The 8,131-nt window shown below is 40.0% G+C and overlaps 1 non-coding gene across 1 annotated transcript; it reads right to left on the bottom strand.

Annotated features, from left to right (window-relative positions):
• Positions 1 to 5,587: 5,587 nt before the first annotated feature.
• On the bottom strand, positions 5,588 to 5,681 carry trnai-uau (transfer RNA isoleucine (anticodon UAU)). The gene is made up of 2 exons: positions 5,644 to 5,681; positions 5,588 to 5,623 (listed from the first exon to the last, which is right to left on the bottom strand). It is a non-coding gene; the product is annotated as a tRNA-Ile (tRNA).
• Between the last annotated feature and the right edge of the window lie 2,450 nt (positions 5,682 to 8,131).

The following is an 8,131-nucleotide window of genomic DNA, read 5'->3' as shown; positions in this document are numbered from 1 at the left end:
GCCGAAGCAAATCCGGACAGGCGGAGTTAGTCTTGAAATATAAACGTTCAACGCCGCGGCGGGAGTCGATTGAACGCAATCTGGCGGCCAAGAGTCAAAATATAAATAAAATAAAAGATGGCACATTTGAAATATGTTATTACCCTCATCCTCTGTATGTTAAGTTACCCCACACACGGGCATGACTGCCCTGGAGTTAATAACAAGCGCAACCTCATTCAAGCACAGCACTGAAGGGGTTCCAGTGGGAGAACAGAAGAAAGAATTGTTCCATTTTACTATAATTCACTTGAAATTATGCCATTTTAAGAATTAACACACAGATATTAGGTTTCACTCCCTACAGCCTATAATTTGTATAGACATTTAGGTATTTCAAAACTAAATCCAACAGAAATCTAATCATAAGGGAAGAAATCTAACGAAATAGAAACTGTGACAACAGGTTGTTCATGTTGAGAACCTGAAGGATCAACTTTACTGTCAAGACCCAACGCATGGTCATTAATTAACTAAATGTAAGCAGTTTTGCTTCACTTTTACACTTATATTAGGTGAACATTGCCACCTTGTAGGTGTAACAGCTCATTCTCGATGCATACAGGTGATTGATTGTGTCACCTCTTAAGTTTAAGTCATGATACCCTGTTTCTAATCAGTCAAACCTTAAAAAAAACCTTGTTAATTGTGTAAGATAACACTGTTCCTAAAAATATGCCTGTTTAAATATAGAACAATACCCGGACAAAGGTTTTGACCCTCTTGCACTTTGCTCTCAGGGTGAAGGACCTGAAACAGTCACAGCCAAAATCCCATGTAGTCTGAATTGTACTGATCTTTTCTTTACTCCTTATCTGGTGTTCGACATGCAGCTACACCTAGTCTTGAACATTGACCCCTGCGTTACTGGCCTTTTTCTGCATGCGTCAAAAGAAATTACACCGTTATCTCCTCACTGATCATATAGGGAATGGTAATTATTACTCCAACACTCTTCTATACTAACCTTTTTAAAGAGGAACTCCAATTTCAGCACAGAATCTAGTTAGGTGGTACGGTTGAAGCCACATTGGAAAGCCAATAGAGGAAGGAGGCACCTCAAGCTCAATTGAGCCACAACACACATCCGCACAAACGGACACTGTACCCAAGACTGGATTACCAACGGGCACAGTGAGGAACTTCCCCCGGGGCCACAGTAGTGTTAACAGGTTGTAGTTTGCTGTAGAAAAACTGTACATATTGAAGGGAGAACAGGAGGATGAGGGTGTTAAGAGGAAGCTAACAACTTGTTTTTGCCCCAGGGGGCTACCTAGCAGGTTAATCTGGTACCTGCAAGAGAGTTTAAAATCAGAGTCATTCAGAAATGCAACACAGTTGGCCTGATACAGCAGACTGCATGGCTTGGAGGACAAATAGGAAATAATAAGAATGTTTTTCATTCAAATGAAACATTGGGTCAAGGATTTGCAGCAGGATTAGAACATGTTTTACATGAGCTCTGCCTGGTCTCCCAGTGAGAGATATCAGTGTAATTTGGAACAACACCAAAGTATTTGTTCCTCATTTCCAACTTATTGCCTTTATTAGTGAGTCAACAGTAGACAGATGACCCAAAATAATACGGGAAAGAGAGATGGGGAACGTTATGTTAACAAACATCCACTCATACCAGGGATGTTGCAGTTCATGGTCAGGGCATAACACCTCCAAACCACCAGGCAGAGGGGGCAAAAGTATACACATTCTTCTATTCTACCAGCTGTTGCTGTGCAAAGCTAACTGAAACTTCAAATAGGGTCCGGTCTCCGTCTCTTGTCTGTCGTGTGATACACAACAGTCGTGATTTCGGGAAGGTGTGAAATGAAAAACAATAATCGATAATACTCCTCAGATGCATTCAAATAAAGTCACAAGCCTGTTTTGAAAATGTAAGGAGTAGATAGTACAGATATTTGTGCAAAAATATAGGCAGAGAAAGTGAAAAAATATATAGTCAAGTAAAGCACCTTAAGGCCTCAGTATGATTCAAACAAGTCAGATCATCTAACAGTGTCTGAAAGCCCCTCGCTGATGTCACAATAGAGTTAGAAAGTGGGAGGAGATACCTGGAAGCAGAAGTCTCATTCATTTCCTCCACAGACAACGTGGCATTAAACTCTCTCTGTTTAATCATCAGTACAAAACATGAGACGACTAGAAAATATTACTCTTTCATAAAAAGTTAAAGCTACATGATTGTGTACATTAAAATGTAAAGAGAAAAGTTAAAGAAACATCCAATCACAGAGCTTAAAATGATATTACAGCTAATGGGGGCTAAAGATTAAGGTGTTAAGAAAACTAACAATAAATCATTTGAATTCTGTGTTTGCTGCTCGGCCTTACTTCCTCTCTACGGCAACAGTAGCCAAGGCTCAAGGGTATCGTAGTGTAGGCTGCATGAAACAGAGTTGAAATAATTAAAACTGGGCTGTTACATTATCAAGGAGACTCCTGTGATGAGAAAACATTGAGGATATTGTTAAAAATGGGTTCTTTTCAAGCGTACTGAAGTCTTTACTCTGCAATATACGGTGTTCAAAAAAAAAATCAGCGAAAGGATTATACACATTAAAATACTTACAATATAACGAGATAAACATTGGTGGATTTTTGAGAATATTCTTTCACTACCAGAGTATGAATAAAAATTATATTCTAGTCAATTGAATGTGCAATAAATAAATAAAATGTAGGCTGCAGTGAATAAAAACTGTGGTGGGAAGATTAAAGAATAAACACGAGTATAAGTGTGTGTATAAAGATGTTTAGTTAGATAGTGTATCAGTGGATCAGAACTATGGTGTTTGTGTGTGTGTGTGTGTGTGTGTGTGTGTGTGTGTGTGTGTGTGTGTGTGTGTGTGTGTGTGTGTGTGTGTGTGTGTGTGAGGGGAAAGCTGAGCAAACGGCTTATCCGTTGTCATTTTGTGTTTCTCCCTCAGGATTAGACTTGTGTCTTATTAATGAAAAACTCATCAGATATCAGAACATTTCCCTGAGGAACCAACCAGGGTTATGAGACACAGGTCAGATTAAGACCCTGTTTAAATGTGTGTGTGTGTGTGTGTGTGTGTGTGTGTGTGTGTGTGTGTTACAAGAAGATAGAGAGTGTGAGCTAACAGAAGACAGACAGCAGAGTGGTATTTAATTTTCCAAGATGGGGGATTATCACTGGCAGAATTTGATCATTCTGCTCTGATCAGGATGTTCAATCACAGCTTATCCCAAATATTAAACTCTCTGTCTTTTGTCCCCCTTTCCCTCAATCCCTCACACACACACACACACACACACACACACACACACACACACACACACAATATTTTACTCCAACTGCAGAGCTTCTCATTGAGTAAAGTGGCCCGCTGAGCCTACTGTCAGGGTGGTGTGTGTGATTGTTCAGCCACCTGGTCACCTCAGGGGATGGGTGAGAAAGGGGGGAGAAGGAGGAGGATGAAGGGGAGGAGGAAGAGGACTTGTAGGGTGGGTTGGGGTGAGAGGGGGGTCTCTGGTGGGGGGTGATGCTAGGGTTTAGCGTCTTATGGAGGCAGCTGAGGAGAGTAAATTAAAAAACTGTTACGTCTAATCCGGAGCGCCAAGAACAAGTGGCACACACTCCAAAATCTGATCCCTCGTGTTTACATGGATCTGGATGAGCTTAAGCACACACACACACACACACACACACACACACACACACACACACACACACACACACACAGACGCCAACAACATACGCACACATTCCCTCAAATGATATGCACACATGCACTTACATGCATACATACACACATATTCCCTGCTGCTAAATACTCTGTGATTGTGTCCCGGGCCGGACAGAAAGAGGAGGGAGGGCGGGGGGCAAAAGGGGGGGGTTGACGGGAGGTACACGGCCCTGATCTGCACTCTCATTTTCAGCCTGGAGGATCTGCACCCGGGACATCTGGGTCACATCATTACAGCAATCTTCTGCTTGTTCATTCCCAGCTTTAAAGGGCTTAGGGTGACAGACCTGCACACAAACACTCACACACAGCACACACACACATACAAGGATAAAGATATATATAGACAACATGTAACAGTCGAGTACAGTGAAATAAAACATGTCTGAAAGAGATTGATGGTTGATCTTCAGATGTTAAGATAGTGAAATTGCTCAGGATACACATGCTGTTTAAAGAAAGTGTGTGTGTATGACAAGTACATTTTTCTGAATAGCTGGATTGAAAAGGAAATATAAATAACTGTAAGACGACTAGAGACACACTGCCCTCCATCACTCACCTGTCAAAATGTTCTGGAGCAGGATAAACACGTGTAGAGTGACAGAAGCTCCGGCCTCTGTCTGCTGCAGCTGTACCGCCCTCTAGTGGTCAAAGGTTGGCTTCACAACAAAGTAGCAGCTCCAACTGTCCACTAAAAGTTGCCAAGAGCCCCTCTGTCTTCAGTAAAAAGGAACATGTATCTCATGTATGAAAGAAAAATGTTGTGCTCTGCTGTGTGTATACCGTAAATCATTTTATAAGAAGATCTGCTCTATCTTAAAAGTGTCCTGAGATAACTTTTCTTATGATTTGGCGCTATACAAATAAGACTGAATTTAACTGTTGATGATCAGTATTGATGATGACTGTCAAGCTGCTCAAATGTGTTGTTAATTGTTGTTATTTTATTATTATTATTATTATTACTTTATTATTATTGTTTACTGACTTTTTAAATCTTTACTCTATCTTTCTGCCAACTAATATAATTCTTGACATGACTTACTGAAACAAACAAGTTAGACGTTGTTTATTGTTCTTGTTATTATTATTATAAGAACAAATACTACATACACTACGTGTGTATAGGCTAAACAGAAAATATGACTCAGAGATATAAGAAGAAAAAACACTAATCTATATAATTTCTTCTTTGTCTTATTTGTGTTATATATTTTTATTTTATTCAACCCTGTGTATGTCTTATTGACAATATATAATTAGGTATTTTTCTTCTTATATTGTCTTGTGTTGCTTTTATATTGTGTCTGTGTCCTATGTAATTAAATGCAGGACCTTATTGCTGAAAACTGCTATACAGATAAACCTGCCTTGACACTGGTTGTGTAATTCCTCTTATACGTAAATGTAAATGTAAATGTACATCTTTTAAAAACAAAGGAAGCAACGATGTCCTTTGTTATTTTAGTCATTGAGTCACAATATCACACCTGATATCATGTTTTGCTGGATATATTTCATGTACAGTCCAACAAAAACCTGCTCTGGAGGGAATGACACATGAGTGACGCGCAGACAGTGTCAGTTAATAACACACCTGTTGAGAGAAGCTGAGAAACCTCTGTGTTTATTTCTGGGCATTGCTGCATACTTTAGAGTTGTACCTGAATATACCACCTACTTGTTATGGTCGGGGATTACAGCATGACGTCACCACTGCGCAGTGCAGGAAGTACCCTCCCTCTGAGTGAGTGAGTGAGTCAGTTCAGGGGGGTTTGCCTTGCTTGCCCACCAGGTGAGGGTTGCTCTAAAAACTCTGCTCCAGGTGAGGCTCGAACTCACAACCTCGGCATTGCTCTGCTGAATACTGTCATATAAGTACCGCGCGCTAACCGATTGCGCCACTGGAGCTTCGGCGAAAGTCGGACAGGAAATCGATTTATGAAAGAAAAAGGCACATGAGAAGAACGCGTATATTCTTTGATTTAATTTCTGTTTTGAATCAGTGTAGCGGAAACAGGATGGGAACTTCTCCGGGCGCCGGTGGTCACACAGTCCAACAGCTTACACAGAGCCGATTTACGTGCTGTGTTCGAGTACCTCACAAAGCTCCGACTTCCAACTACGAAGGGAGAAATTATGTCTTCCGTGTTTTAGCGTTTTCTTGCTCGACAAAACAATAAACAACACGAGTCTAAACATGTGTTTTATAAGGAACTAATAATAATGCAGACTTATATACTTGACACATCCTCATTCTTTAGTCTTTTTTTACTCTTTATGAGCACAAGTAAGCACTAAAACACAATCTTCAAATTAATGCTGGTTTATATACTAGTACTAATACTAAAATGTCTGCCATTTAAAATGCATTAACTTCATCATGACCAGTTGTAAAGGATTGTACGCTGGATAATAAACAATACAATACAAGATGCATAAAAGCACAAGTGAAATAATATTAGGTAAAAAGAAACTGGAAACATATATGTACTGTATGAAAACACATAAAATATGAAGAAACTCAGTTCATTTATGTAGTTTTCACCTTTCTATACAGATTTAGCACAAGTATTTAATATCAGAACCACTCAGTACATACATTATATGGCCAAAAGTATATGGACAGTGACTTATTAGGGCTGTATTTCATGGTTTGCATTAGGCCTCTTAGTTCCCTTCCTGTTTCAAAATTCAACAATGCCTCTGTGCACAAAGTCAGGGCCATGAAGAAATAGTTTTTTTAAGACCCCAAACACCTGCTGGCACTCAGACTTACTCACCAAATATTCTAGTTGGTCTCTCGGGCGAGTCCAGCAATATATGTTATTTTTCTGAGGAAACTTCCTCCTTCAAAACAAAACTATTGATGAAGCGTGCTTGTTCGGAAAACAGGTATTGGTTTAATTAAAAATCCACCCAGAACGGGCACTGACATTGGCCAACATCTATAAACAGTCATTTTACAGTATGATTACACTGCACTTGCTCTTCGATCATCTCAAATACAGTACAACACCCTTCTCGGGTCGATATTACATGCTGTTTTGTCTTTGGAGAGTGTTGAGTATGATGTCAAGTGAAACTGCTGTACTTATGTATAATAAGTAATAATATGACATAATTTGATCCTACAGTGTAGCTACATGCTTTTGGATTACAAATAATAGTCTACTGTCTCTCTAGTATCACAGAAATTATAAATAGGTAAGTAATTTTGACTTGGTCTCAATTTTGAACTCAAATCACTTAGGACTCGGTCTTGACTTGTCCTGGTCTTGGACTTAAAGGTGGTGGCACTCGCTGATCACATATTATGCTTAATATGCTGAAGCTACTTTTCTAATCCTGCAGTCTCACGTGCCTAGTAGCTGAAACACAATTTCAGGTCAGCTTTAATCTAAACATTGTTGTTCACGCTCTGTGTCTGATTTTCACCCTCAGCGGGAACCACCGGCTGTATGGAAAATATGTCAGAAACAAAAGCACCCAGCAGTTGACTGTAAAAGCTCTGTAAAGCTCTGGACATAACAACAGGGGCTGTGTCAACACACACACACATACACACACACATACACACTCACTGAGGTACCTTGAGGCAGACTGTAAGCTTCCAAGAACATGATTTATGGGGAGAACACTACTCATTCCTCATCACTGTGTCAAACTGCCATATTCTGTGGGGGTATTTTACAACATCCTCACACAGGCCACAGTGTATATCATCTATTACACTCCCCCTCAAGAGCAGCACAAAGACAGAGAGACGGAGTAGGTGGCTGGGAGACAGGGCAGCCTGTCAGAAAATAACACCACAAAATGACTCACTGGACACCATAATCCGGCATTGTGTTGTTGTTGTTGTTTGTTGTTTTTTTATTTATTATTCTCAGCATATTCATAATTCAACACATGACATACAGGAAACACTAACATAAACATTCTGAATGAAAGAGAAGAAATCATGTGACCCAATCGGTCAACCGAGGCTCTCGCCTCAAAGACATGCGGCGGCGATGCCAGTTTTAAAACTCATAATTAAACACACCTGAATGCTGGATGGGTCGACCCGGCAACTTTTTGAGGCAATATTGTCATGTTAGCAAGGAAGAGAGAGATTGATAGAGAGATAGAGAGGTCTGAAAACAGGATGACTGTTGGCTTTTAAAGATTAAATGTAATTAAATGTAAGCAAACAGCTTGCTGGCAAAGTTGCTCATCTTTTTTTTTTTTTGCCTCAAAATGTTGCAGGTACATCGCAGCGTTGAGGAAAATATGACAGATCCATGCCCTTTTCTGCTGCAAAGGAAGTGCTTTAGTACCCCATGTTAGGGCTAGGTAGGTACAGTCGGCCATAGAAA

The sequence above is a fragment of the Dicentrarchus labrax genome, unplaced genomic scaffold, assembly GCF_905237075.1.
Source record: "Dicentrarchus labrax unplaced genomic scaffold, dlabrax2021, whole genome shotgun sequence".
NCBI classification, from domain to species: domain Eukaryota; kingdom Metazoa; phylum Chordata; class Actinopteri; family Moronidae; genus Dicentrarchus; species Dicentrarchus labrax.
This window is presented reverse-complemented; position numbering and strand designations above follow the sequence as displayed.